At 33.1% G+C, this 15,058-nt stretch overlaps 1 protein-coding gene across 1 annotated transcript in view; it reads left to right on the top strand.

Annotated features, from left to right (window-relative positions):
• The window catches only part of LOC130452645 (roundabout homolog 2-like), a 551,928-nt gene that overhangs the window by 329,895 nt on the left and 206,975 nt on the right, over positions 1-15,058 (top strand). The gene's annotated exons all lie outside the window — the stretch shown is intronic.

Genomic DNA, 15,058 nt, shown 5'->3' with positions numbered 1-15,058 from the left:
TGATCTGAAAATTTCGAGATGCATAAGATTAGTATTAACAAACTTACAAAGTTTAGAAGTTTGAATATATTTTATACCGCAAGAGATCCGTTCCAAATATGTATTATGCCTGTTTGACAAAATGCTAAATGCTTTTTTGACGATAAAGAATTAACTTTTTGTTAATAATTTAGTAGGGGATCTTTAGACAATTTGTACTTGATAAAACAATATCCCTTTTACTGTTCCTTTCCATTTCACACCATTTTTTCGGTCATTTCCTCCCTAAGGGATGGTTGAATAAACCTTATTTGGTGCACTGGTGTTGCTACATTTTGGAACAATACAATATTTATAACGAACCTTTGTCAATGTAAGTTTTGACATCGTAACAAAAAATACAACTAATACGACGAGATGGGATGGTAAACAAAAAAACGTTGTGTGGATGCTGCTGTAGCCTTGTCGGCGCTGGTGACGTAAGCAAGTGATTGGCGCGTTACAATAAGGGATGAGGGCGGAGTAAGAATATTACACTTTTAAAAATTTATATTAGCCCTATTTTGCGTGCTAGAAATGACAAAATTCATGTTACGGCGTCCCAATTATTTAAAAATTTCAACCCGACATCTTTTTCAGACCCAATATAATTTCTTAATACTACTTTTTTCAACCATGATGTACAGTTTATACCACAACTACACCGACACTCACGATTACACTGTCTGTCGCGCGTCTCTATAACCAAGTTATCGTCTTCAGAGACTGAAGGTAAACTAAAATCTAAGGCATCCAATAATAAATTGTTGGATTCATTTTAAAGCGTTGAAATTACTAGATGAAAGAGTAGATTAAATAGAGACAAAGGGCCAGTTCCTTACAGCCCACTCTATAGTTTAGTAGTCAAAGATTGAATGTGAGGATTCCCGCCAAAGTTTTCCTGCTGGAATTAATAATTTTAGCGGGAGAAATTATACTGGTAGGAAAATTTGGTATAAAATAGTTATGTCAAGCATAGATTTCAGTTTAACTTTGGTCTCTAAAGACGATAACTTGGTTATCGAAATGCGCGTCTCTCAAGGTAAACTCAGTCTCCGAAGACGATAACTTGGTTATTAAAACGCGCGTCCCTTAAGATAAACTCAGTTTCTGAAGACGGTAACTTGGTTATCGACATGCGCGTCTCTTAAGGTAAACTCAGTCTCCGAAGCCGATAACTTGGTTATCCATACGCGCGTCCCTTAATATAAACTCAGTTTCTGAAGACGATAACTTGGTTATCGACATGCGCGTCAGACAGTGTATTTGTGAGTGTTGGTGTGGTAGTGGTGTAAACAGTGTATTTATAAATCTATAATTTTATACTAGACGTTAAACAGCGGAATATAAGTTTCAATATAAATAATAAATTTAATAGAAAAAAAATTCGTTTCGCTTCCATATTTCTGTGATAGAAAATTCCATCTTAATTCCAAATAATGTCTAAATGATGCTATTTAAACATGAGCGTAGAAATAAAAATGAAATATTATCGGAATGGGATTGAAAAGGTTCCGTCTACTTTACGGAAGTTCCCATTTGAATACATCTCATTTCAAAAAAATTATTATTCCCGCATTGAAATATCTGAATATAAATGATGGAAAATTGAGATGAGAATGAATTGAAAAGAGGATTAAAGAGCAAAAATGAGACTGGAAATGTCAAAATGATTTCCCAACTTAGAAAGATGAATTAGAAATTCAAAATAAGTAAGTTTAGAAACTTCTAAGTATATTAATGAGCTGGCATCTTAACTTTACATGAATTACCTCAAAATTTAGGGTTAGTAGAAAATCTGTTTTAAATGACGTCTGAATGTGTATAATTGTAAATTCTTAGATCGAAAATGGTTTTTCAAATTCTTTAATGTACGAGGTGTGTCTTTTGTGTAACAAGACTAGCGTTGCTACAGAAAAAGTACGCTTACGTCGAAGGTTAACGACAGTCAGCTGTCAACTCTTTCGAATGTGATGCCTATGGGTCTGCAGACAAACCAGTGTAGCCGTTGCCTTCGTTTGTATAGGGGCTGTTTTATTTACCAAAACGAGTGTATGATAATTAATATTTGTTGCGTATACGTCAAAAAAGGTGTGTGTTGTGATGATTGTTTTTCTTTTGATATTCATAGAATGATATACCTTTACTGGGTTCACGAAGGTGAAACTTTTCATAGACATTATTATCTTCACGTTTTTACTGAACTCTCTGAACGAATAAGAAAAAAACGACCCTAATGATGGTAAGAGTAGTCATGGTTTCCCATAAAATGTTCAAGAATTAAAACGTTACTGAAATTTACGTTACCTAATCTAGACAGTGGAAATATTAATGTTTCATAAGAGTTGAAGTAGAAAAGAAACCGTCATTTCTAATTCTCCTGCTTTTTTGTTTTGAAAAAATTAATTTTCTCTTTTATAAAGTAGAAATACGAAGAGATGGTTTTCAAGCCTGGCAGTTTTAATATACAGTTACCAGACGCAGCTGCGAAGTATTGATAAAATCATCCAGTTCTAATCCACAAATTAATTTTCGTATAAACGAGGACTATAATCCAGTAACTTGAGCTCCGATAACAATGAATTCAAAACAAAAATCAAATTTTTGTATTGGGTATCCATAAATGGATTATGATTATATGTGTAACTTTAATAATATTGTTTTTATGGAATTCCAAAAAAAAAAAAACTTATTAATAGTGTTCAGAAATACACGAATTTCTAAATTGAAACAATAGATTGTAACATAATTTAGCTAATTTAGCATTGTCATGATAGAACATATTCATGTCTTCAAAAATGATGCCGTTTTTTCAGGACGTGCCCACTGTGAGATCTTTTGACCCTGTAGTTTTGTGAGTGGTCAACATATCACATATTTTTGAAGCATGCATTATTGTTCTATTCATTCATTATTCTATCCATTTTTCTCTGTCCTACATCTCTTTGTTCCAGTCGCGTACTCCCAGATTTTTCATATCTTGCACAATCTGATCTCCTCATCTATTTGTTGGTTTCCAACTTTCACTGGTCCATGAATTTTTCTAATTATTCTCCTTTCATCTCCAATAGAAGTGAGCTTGATGTGTTGATACAAAGATGTCTTCTTGTAAGCCAATAGAATGTGGAGTGCTCCAAGGCTCAGTACTATGCCCTATTTTGTTTCTTCTGTTTATAAGTGGAAAAAATATGTCTATTTGCAATCTTGGAGCAGCCCTGATCTCAGGGCACTACATAGGACCATATCTAGTCACTTAAACACCTTCGAATCATGTTACGATTCTCTGTCTTAACGTTTCTAAAACCAAAGTTCTATCGTATAAAAATATATTGAGCCATTTTAATTAAATACTACCACCACTGATGTCAATGAATTTCTACAATTCTTAGGGATTTTTGTAGACAATTCCTTGAAATGCTTACATACTGCCGCCTTATCTATTTAAATCCAGATACGGTTGTCGAAAATTCTTGTCATGGTGCGAAAATTATTTATTGTTGTTTTGCTGTTTTATACATTTCCCATTTTGGTAATTTAAAAAAAAAGCGTGTCTAACTTTATATATTTTTTGTAAATTTTGTATATTTCTTCTGTGACTGTGAAATCCTTCCAATCTTAATTTCTTATTTTTTCTTCTCTGAATTTAATAAATTGGAATATATTTCTAAGATTTCCGTTCAAAAAATGCATAGAGTCCTCGTATTTCGCTATATCATCATAGTTTTTATTAATTTTGATTCTTGATTCACTCCTCAAAATTAGCTAACAAAGTATTTTCAGAAAAGAAATCCCCCTCAGCTTGCATTCTTCTTTAATAAATTACTGTAAGCTATTTCATATTTTGTGTTGTTGAATTGCCTGCAATTTATTACAAACATTAAACAAAATCTGTAGGTGTATTCATACAAACTCTGAATGGTATTCCACAATAAGAATTATTCCTGTTTGGAAAGTTGACGCCAATAATAACTTCGCCGGGTATTGATGGGTTGTGAAAAATGCTTTCCTGACTTAAATAAATATTGAGCCCTTATCATCGGCGTTTAGTTACCAACATGCAAAACGTGCCGTATCAATTTGAAATGTAACAATTTATGGTTGACTCATAACAGAGAAAAATTATTTCCCACACCGAAAAAAAGTATTAAAATTTGATTTCCTGAAACGAATGTACGAATGAAATGAAATGAAAGAAACGAAGTAATCATATTAGCCAAGTATTTAGAATTATCTGGATTATTTGTTCTCGAATTTTTATGTTCGCATAAGTTTTATTCAAATTCAAGAGTTATTGTAGATGAGTGTATATAGCGTCGGAGTTATGAGGCACCTTTAGCGTCGAATACGTCGCGTGTTAACCATTTCCTTGTCCCGGGAAAAACATAAATCAGACTATATCTCGCTGTTATCTTTATACAAATAATAAACAGTTCTATAACCGAGGGCTATGAATTTTCAACGTTCATTTTGACAAAAAACCTACGAAACGGTTATATCGTGTTATAAATTGTATAATTTCATTAAACATGGTTACTTAAGATACGAGATGCGTGACTGACTGAATACAATGATTATGATATTATGGTAGCTGCTTATCGAGAAGTTTATGGTAAGTACATTATTTTTCTAGGACGTTTATTACCACAGGTCGATATTCAAAATATTTCCTTATTAATAAACTCGTTTATGACCGTAATTATATTGAAATATTAGTATCAGAATCATCATCAAAATTTGATATGATTGTGACTTAACGGTTATTATATAGCAGTTTTATAGCATGTGACTACACTCTAGGTCAAAAGTTTGAGTCCTCATTAATTAAGAATAGTAAGAAAATCAAATAAAACTCTAGTAGAATATTAATTAGACTATTAAATTTTCAAATGAAACACTTTTTGACAATCAGTATACTTGAAAAGCGTGAAGGAATTTTTAAAATCCATGCTAAAAAAGGCTAAACCGATTTTTCTTGAAAAAATCTTCGTCGGCATATGGGTTATCAATTTTTTTGACAGTGTTTTGTATAAAGCATATCACATCTTTTCTCGCGAGGATGGACTACAATTACGGACGTTTCTATCAAGCTATTCCTACAAAAGTTCAATGGGATTAAAATCCGCGCTCTGTTGAAGCCATATATCTTCTGCATAAGTTGTAATTATGATTCGGATCATTGTCCTGTAGGAAAATGAATCTATTTCCAATAAATGAAAACACGGATGAATTAGATTTTGTTCTTAAATTTTTTGGTACTGCTCCTTTTCTATAATTCCGTAAATTTTGATCACATCGTCAGTTTGAAGGTAAATTTTATCCCCACAAACCTATTTGTTATTGTCTGCCAAAACATTTTCGTGGAAAACTCATAGCCACAAATCACGCGCGAGATATCCACGACAGTGGGTGTAGACTCTTGGTTCGCTGATTGATTTCTGAAACAGTGTTTTTCAGCTACCTTCCAGGGGCAACTCAGCCGAAAGATTCAGGGAGTCACAACAATATAACGAGGGTAGAGTTATTGTTAACTTGTGGATAATGCCCCATACGCAAGAAGCCACAAGATCATCTATAGATATACGCAAATCATCGCCAAAATACCGGCCTATAATACTAGTCTGTATATCTACTAGTTAATTTGTTATTAGTGAATAAAACAGCGAATAAAGACATTTGTTGATATAATAAGTTTGACTTCAGTCTCTGAAGACGATAACTTGGTTATCGAAACGCGCGTCAGACAGTGTAATTATGAGTGTGGTGTAGTGTTGGTGTAAACAGTGTATTCAGTACTTCAATCCTGTACCATTTTCATATGTTCTGCAGAGATAACATTTCCTGAATCACCAAATACATTGTAACAAACATTTCCTCTGTTGACCAACAGGTTTTTTTCTCGGCTTTCTTCACTCCATACTCGGACGCATAAATTCGTTGGTGTAGGCATGCGTATCAACGGTAAATTTTTGCTCAACAAACCTATTTGTTATTGTCTGTCAAAAGATTTTCCACGACAGTGGGTGTAGACTTCAGGTTCGCTGATTGATTTTTGAGCTGCCTTCCAGGGGCAACTCAGCCGAAAGTTTCAGGGAGTCACAACTATATAACGAGGGTAAAGTTATTGTAAACTTGTGGATAATGCCCCATACTCAAAGAGCCACAAGATCATCTATAGATACACGCAAATCATCGCCAAAATATCGGCCTATAATACTAGTCGGTATATCTACTAGTTAATTTGTTATTAGTGAATAAAACAGTGAATAAAGACATTTGTTGATATAATAATAATAACTTGGTTATCAAAATGCGCGGAAGACAGTGTAATTATGAGTGTTGGTGTAAACAATGTATTCAGTATATGTGATGTAATTACTGTTGAGAAAAACCTGTAGCATTTTCATATGTTCTACAGAGATAAAATTTCCTGAATCACCACATACATTGTAAAAAACGTACGAGCCAATTATATTACTCTGCCCAAGTCGTCACTTTTGAAGAATATAAAGATCTTTGATGTTTTTTTCTACAATTTTATTTCTTGACATGGCCATTTAAATGAAATTATGCTCCTTTCGAAAAGAAAATGTTATTAAAGTTGTCAAAAAGCTCTAACATCGTATCGGAAAAAAATTAGCTTGAAATTAAATAATTTTCCTCGCGTTTCATGCAATACTTTCATATGTAAAGACTGTAATGTTATTTGGGATATTGCCAAAGCATTTGAAAGTTTGTGCATAGACAATCTTGTATCGTCCCGCGCAGACTCGTTTACTTTCGTCACATCTTTTCGCTTCTTCTATGAGACGATCAAAACAGAAACTGTAAAAAATTATTCTATTTTTATTTACTTATTATTTATTTATTATTTATTACTTATCTAGTATTAGAAATATAAGATAGTAGTCTGTGTAAGCTAATTTTTTCATTTCATATATTGTTGTTTTGAGACAATATTCTTATTATGAGTTGTTTTTAATGAAAACAAGTATCATAATTTCAATAATAGACTAATTTCCAATAACGCGGAGTTCTGAGCAAAGCTTTTCACAAGAATCGAGAAGAAGAAATAAGTTTACAAGGGTTAAACGCAGTTTTAACGGTAGTGGGTCCTGAGGGATGATTCTAAGTAAAGTATTATGGCTAATACTGCTCCAAGTAATGGAAATAGCCTTTGCGAACAGAATACTCTTTCCACTTCTTTGTATTTTCGTGTGGGAATAAATGGATGCAAACAGGACATCAATCTGATGCGGGTTACTTAACATCGAGTAACTTATTAAATATCATTAAAGTAAGATTGCATTTTATGAACGTTTTATATTTTTCACACCACTTTTTATAAAGAGGTGTATGATTTATACAGTAAAAAGTTTGATCTGATACAGAATTTAATTCGATAAAAAGCAATAATCGGCTCCCTCGTTGCAAAAACAAATTATAGAATAAAAATCATAATTACAGATACTTTAACCCAAATTTTCTTTATCAATTTTCATTGACACATTGACATTCCTTTCTGTCTGATAAACATAGAGGAAAATCACAATATAACGTAGCACATAAAATATAGGAGACTAGCGAAACTTTTTTATTTCATCTATCGGAACTGAAAATTACCTTGTTTGCTATCGTAAAAGAGATGCGACCTTCCTAAAACCCCAAATAAGTTGAAAAATTTTTAAACAAACATACCAAACGGCACGTTTAACTTTATTATGGAAACCAACTCTCCCTATGCTAAATGAACATTCGGTCAGTCTCCGGTGGATCGGTTAATTAATTGGTATGCCGTAGGAGTGACATTATACGACTCTATATCGTACAAAATGTGTGCTATAAAAATTTAATTATTTTTAAGAGTTCAAATAAAAGTACCTTCTTCATTGTATGCTTCAATTTTAATAGAAAAATTAATCACACAATGTACCAGGTAACGAAGACTGACTATTTTATGTTGTTCGGGATTTTCCAATAGGGACTTGACAATTTTGAATTTAGTTTGTGAACGCACCTTTTCCCTAAACATCGAACTGTCACTGTCAGTTTATTCACTAGACATAAACTTTTCATCATGGTGAAGTACACGAACAAACAACGTCTGTAAATCTTAAAAATTTACTGCAGAAATATCGGAGTCCGTGGCCGCTACTTTAAGAGAGTTAACTCCGATTGTCGGTCGTAATTCTCGACCTAATAGACAGTCAGTAACAAGTTTAGTGAAAAAGTTTGAGCCTACATATTCGTTGTGTAATGTTGCCGTGCGAGTGATACTACGGGTTGGTCAAAGTGTCGAAAATATCGCTGCCGTTGAAACGTCCGTAGGAAATGATCCAAATCAGCAACTCCATGGCGTGCTCAAGAGTTGGGCATCGCCAAGACCACTTTATGGCTAGTTTTGCGTAAGGCTCTTACTTTACACCCATACAGGATCAGGCTCACATCAAGCCGATGGACCATTCGAAGCGACGTACTTTCTCCGATTGGGCTATGGAAAAGATGCGCCAAGATGATCAATTTCATCCCAAAATCATCTTCAGTGACGAAGCTCATTTCTGGCCCAATGGGTTTGTCAATAAAAAAAATATGCGATATGGGGCGGATGAAAATCCACATTTGCTTAATAAAAACATTTTATCCATAAAAGATAACTGTTTGGTGCGGCTTGCATGCCCGCGGCGTCATAGGGCCATATTTTTTCGTCGACGATATTAGTCGCTACGTTACTGTGAATGATGATCGTTATCGCGCCATGATTATCGATTATTTTCGGCCCGAATTGGAATATATGGACTTGGACATTCTGTATTTTCTACAGGACGGCGCCACAAGCCACACAGCACACGTTACAATCGATTTATTGAAGAGCGTGTTATCTTAAGAAATGGACCAATCGATTGGCCGCCTCGTTTGTGCGTTTTAAGTTTTTTTCTTTGGTCTATGCCAATAAGCCGACGACGTTGAAAGGGCTCAAAGCCAATATTGAAATAGCTGCCGTTTTGGGCCGAAATGTGTGACCGAGTCATGGAAAATTGGCATCCAACGAATCAACTGTTGCAAGCGTGCCCGCGGTGGCCATATGAGCGAAGTTGAGTACCATTCATAAATGTTTTGAATGGTACTCGATAATAAAGTTATATCTCAAATGGTTTTCATTTTACTTTGAAAAAAGTCCTTATTGGAAAACTTTATATAACGAAAAAACAACAGAGCTATAATAATAATGAACAATGGAAACATTTGAAGAAAACCATATAAGATGGCGGCAAGTAAAATAACACCACAGAAAATGAAGCAGGGAAAAAGGAACGAATAGTTCTATGCCAAATGTAAAGAAGGAATTGAGAAGATGAAAGGAGCTAAACAAAAAAATTAATATAAAAAACTGTATGAAGAGCAAAGAAGAACAACGAAGAAGATATATAGAGCAAAGAAACGCAAAGGAATGGAGGTCATAATTAGACGCATTGAAACAAGTTTTCTAAACAAAGAAATGAGGAATTTCTATAAAGAAATAAAATACTATAAAGGGAAAGCTTAGCAAAACACGGTTTATGTAAAAAATAAGAAAGGGGACATAATACTACATGAGACCGAAATGATCGAAGGATGGGAAGAGTATTTCAAAGAAACATTAAAATGAAGGTGGACAATGGGAGGAGCTACAACCCAAAATTGAAATAATATCGATAATATATTGCCACCAACAAAGGAGGAAATACTAGGAATAATTCAGGTGCCAGAAAAAGGTAAGTCCTCGGGTGAAGACGAAATAGAGCGAGAAATAATCAACTGAACACGACAATATATCATTTAATAAGCAGTATATGGTAACAAGAGACCATACTAGAAACGTAACAATACACAAGAAAAGAAAAAGAAATAAATGCAGAAAGTACAGAGGTATAGAGCGCTACTAGGTACAACCTACAAAATTTTTACTAAGGCCATAGATAAAAGTTTGAGATTGTATGGAGAAAACTTGTTCAGAGATCACCAATGCGGGTTTAGATCTGGTAGGTCAGTCACTGACCACATTTTCACCCTGAGGCAAACGCAAAGAATAAGGTATGAATACGATTTACCAATTGACTCAGTCTTTAGAGATTTCCTAAAAGTTTACGTTATTGTGGACAGAAACCATTTGTATAGCATTATGAATTATCTTAGTATTCCAAAAAAGTCTTACGAAAATGACACTCGAACATACAAAATGAAGGTAAGGCAAAAAATATCAAAATATTTCAAGAGCAACACAGAACTTAAACAGGGAGATCCTTTATCCACTACGCTTTTCAATATGGTATTAGAGTAGATAGTACGTGAAATCGGTTTGATTAGAACAGGGACACTAAAAACAAAAACAACGCAACTTTTAGCATACGCAGATGATTAGTAATCCTTTCATCATCGGAAAACGAACTTAAGGAAACCTGCAGAGCATTCATATAGACAGTGAATGTTACAGTCAACGAAGATAAATCGAAGTTTGTTGTGTGGGTGTCTGCTAGTGTTCCTTGTCCATTAGTCTCTTCGTTTTCCGCCTCGTTTCTATCCTTTCCTTCTGAAATATATATATCGATTATTGTATCCACAATTCCATGATATCGTCTTCGATTGTTACTTTATAATGTTTTGCGTCTTTTATGTTCATGAGCGAGTTATTATTATTATTACTTGTTTTTTCTCGCGTTTTTTCAACAGAAGTTTATTGTGCTTCGAAAACAATTAGTTTTATTTAAATGAAATTATTTCAAAAGTGTCTTACCAAAAATAATAACAACCCAAACCGGTTGATTTGCTTTGCTGAAAGCAAACTCATGAATATTTTTGTATTATTATATAAATTATTTCTACACATATAAATTATATCCTGAGGTATATTTCAAACACACGACTTCTCCACTAACTGACACAGAGTTTTAAAGAAAATAAAACGTCTAGACAACTTACCTTTAGGGCTAAGAAGAAGTTGGGAACAAAAATAATAATATGAAAGCGCGGAGATAAAACTTGGAACAAAAAATTTTTAAATTTATAAATATATACAGGTGATCGTAAAAGTACTTAATAATGTGGTTTTTGAATGATACCTATCCAAATCACAACCAAATTATTAAAACTGCAGTGTAAAAGTTTGTGGAACTTTAGGCGGAAGTGATCTAAAAAAAAATCAATGTTAGCGTTGTCAGTTAGTCAGTCTTCTTCAGAAAGCCCCGTTAAAATCAGTTATTCGTTACAATTGTAGATATCCGATCAATTATATTTTGAAATAAACAGGGTACACATAAAATTGACACCAATGATATTCGATCATTTTGTATCAGAAGATAATAGACAAACCTCAGTAGTCAGAACTCAGAACTCATTTAGTGAAAATTCTAATCTCTCTTCCACTTCAATATTTGTTTTAGTTAGTGTTCTATTTCGTCAAAATAAACGATTCCTACTATTTAGCACATTTAATATTTCGAATATTAAAATTCTGCTATTCTCCAAAGAAAAAAACAACTATTCGACCTGATTGTCTATATTGACAACCCCGATGACTAGTTTCGACGTTATTACGTGTCACCAGAGTGGTTTAACAGCCTTCGTTCGGGCTTGAGGCACGAACTGAAGACAAACTCAAAGATCGTTGCTATTTGGTTGATGTAGTTGAAAATTCCCCAACGAACGCTAACTGGTGCCCTCCTCACTTCCAACTGAGATCCACTGGTAGAAATCTAGCGTAGTAGAATATATTTTAGAAATATTAAATTTCGAAATTATTTCAGATGTGTATAGTACGAATCGTATCACTTCTTATCAATGAACAAATAACCCATCTTTCTCTTGATGATGGCTAAGCTTGATAAGCCATTATCAAGAGAGTGCTGTGTTATTCGTTCATTGGTAACAAGTGATACGATCACCTCTTTGATTGATTCCAAAGTTTCCATCTGCCTACTTCTTGGAATGTCTCTGAGGAAATAACAAGCTGAAATAAAAAAATATAAAATGATGAAAATAGAAATAATACGCTTACCATCAAGAACACTATGACTGCTAACTATCTTGACCTAACTGGTGAGCTAGCTCCCTGAACCTTCTAATTATAGGAAATCTATTGGCGGTTGATAAATTTGTGGAATCATATCAATTGAGTCTAACTCGTGATTTTCATTCTATATTGTAGTTTTGTATGGATTCTCCAAAGTTTGCTGCAATCTCCAAAATTCTAGCTCTTGGTCTAACTAGTCAGCTATGACTTCTTGTCTTGGTATATCTATGCATCAAAATCAGCTGGTTGCATACAGACCAATTTGAACCTAGTATTTTTTATCTCCAATTTTTATTGTATATTCCTGTATATTTTGTACCAATAACTTCCAGAGCTGAATTTACAACACTTTTCTCAAACTCTTCAGATTGCTTAACAATAGCTTTTCTGTATTCGTTCACACTCCGTTTTCAGCTTCTGCACATTCTATTTTCTACTTTTCATCGTTTGTCCACTATATTTATCTTTTATTCATTATATTTTTATTTTATTTTACTTGTTGTATAATCTGTGATCTCACATGGTTGTCCTTGGTACCATCCACGTTATTTTATGATTTCTCTCATTAGTACTACTAATATACATGTTGATCCTTGGCTAAATTACATATTCGCTCACCATTAATTTCTCCACCACTATTAAGTATTTTCTTTCTCCTATTTTTGAGTATCTCCAATGATAATCACAGCATTATACCTGGCGACTTCCTGGTATGCCTTAACCTTAAATTAATGAAATTCATCGTTGTCATATTTGCTATACTATTTTTAGTCTTAGTTTATTTTTGTCTTTGTTTCTGTTTTGTATTCTATTCTCATTTCTTTTAAATTTTTCTGAATTATCCTTTTACAACGAAAATTTAAATTCCGTTTATTAGAATATAATACTTTCTGTCGAATATTTTTGTGATATATTGGATTTATTTTTTTCAGGTAAGAAACGTGGCATTTCACTTAAATGACTTAAAACAGTAAGTAGAATCAATTAACAATTAATTTCCTTAAGAGTGCTATTAGGTGTAATAGGTTTTGCTCAGTCCAAATCTCTCTGATATCTCATCTAAATCCATTGAACAATGAACGATAATAACAAGAATATAAAAAAGGGCGTCGATATAGCAACAACCAATTTGTATTACCATAAAAACCTTCGAGTCCATTTATCACAGCGTGAGACGCAATTAGTCTTTTTGGAGGAAATTAAAGAATTTTTCGGAGGAGAAAAAAGCTGAAAAGAATCCCTTGGTAGAGGGAAACGCGAAACGTATTTTAAGAGGTGCCAAGAGCATTAGAGAAGATAAATAATAGCTCAGTGCTAATCTACTTTGTACGTGTCTGCAAGAGGGACTAGTGATTCACTGCTAAGGTAATGTTATTTTTTTGAAATTTCCTCGAAACATTTGTCTGGCATTTTGTCTCCGTCCGGAAATCGGAATTTTAATCCCTTATGAAAAAACTACCTTCTAATATTATTTGAATATTCTAAAAGGCTTATGAAAATATTTGAGTTAAAAAACCAAATTCAGAAATTGAAATAAACATATCGGTGGTGTATAAACTTTCATAATATTTATTGCTACATATTCTATCCAGAACATTTGAGTGACATGTGCCAAAACTTCCTGACGTGTAGATTGAACGTTAGAATAGTCATTTTACTTGGTTTAAAACAAAATAAAAGAGGATTGCTTTTGTGGAACGGCAACGCTTTCAATGAGATAAATACTTTTCACAATACGCTGTTTAAACGTTAAGTTGTTGGGAATACGACCACTCGCAGAAAATAAAAAAGGTTCATGGACGATTAAAAAGGGTTTAAAACAATTTCGATGGAACAAACAAGATTTCCGTAAATCCTGGTGTCACTTAACAAAAAATATATATCCTACACTAAACGCCGAGATTAGCACTTATGTGCTTAACCTTTAGAAAACTAATAAAATCAAAAGTTAAACGTTGATGATTTTCGTATTTTGATATGCGCAATATTGGATCAAACGAAAAATGAAGATATAACGTCTGAAAAGTAAAAAATTGTAACAAGTCAAGTGGGCTACGATAAACCCCAATCAACACAATATTATTCAAAAAGCAAACAAAAAAACATTTTGTGTTAAAAAAAGTTTACTCAAAAAGATTTTTATTCTCTTCAAACATTACTAATTAATATCAACACAAAAAGCATGGGATTTAGAATTTGCAAAAACTCAGTTTTCTTTTTCAATAAGAAAATTTGGGATTATTTTCTGTTAAAAGTACTATCAATGGCCAGTGTAAGGAACGTAAAACAAGGTAGACCTGCAATGATAAGTTTGTCAGATATTAAACTGAAATAACGTCTGTAAAGTGAAAAATTGTTACAAGAATAGTCGAGTGAGGTACGATAAACCTCAATCAACACAATATTATTCAAAAAGCAAATAAAAAAAAACCATTTTGTTTTTAGAAAAATGACAGATATTAAATACAACTGAAGGTAACAGTTGACATTCAATCTCTGAAGACGATAACTTTATCATCGAAACGTGGGTCATATACTGTAACTGTGAGTAACTGTGTAGTGATAGTTAAACTGGAATGATTATAAAAATAACTGTATAAATACAATATTACTCATCTAAAAATTCAATCTCTATCTAAAGCGTCAACAGCTACATTTAGTTGATTATAAAATGCATGAAAGGCGGACAGAATATGTTCATACATTTCTTTTACTGCAATTTTTAGGTGTATTTAGTATGAATATTATCAACGCAACGGTTCCAGAAATTCCAACTCAGTTTAGTTTTGGCAAAAAATAACAGTTGCTAATATTTTTCTCTTGTTGACATTATATACTAATAAAATTTCACATATGTTGAAATTTTATACAGCTTTTTTCAAAACTTTAAACTGAAATATCACAACTTTTGGATTTTGAAGTTCATCATTGTATCGCTCTAAGGTCTTCATATATAAAACAAGTTAATTAGTGTTGTAAAGTGTCTCGGTTAACGTT

This window comes from Diorhabda sublineata, chromosome 2 (genome assembly GCF_026230105.1).
Source record: "Diorhabda sublineata isolate icDioSubl1.1 chromosome 2, icDioSubl1.1, whole genome shotgun sequence".
NCBI classification, from domain to species: Eukaryota; Metazoa; Arthropoda; class Insecta; order Coleoptera; family Chrysomelidae; genus Diorhabda; species Diorhabda sublineata.
The sequence above is the reverse complement of the archived record's forward strand: the minus strand, read 5'-3'. Positions and strand labels throughout refer to the sequence as shown.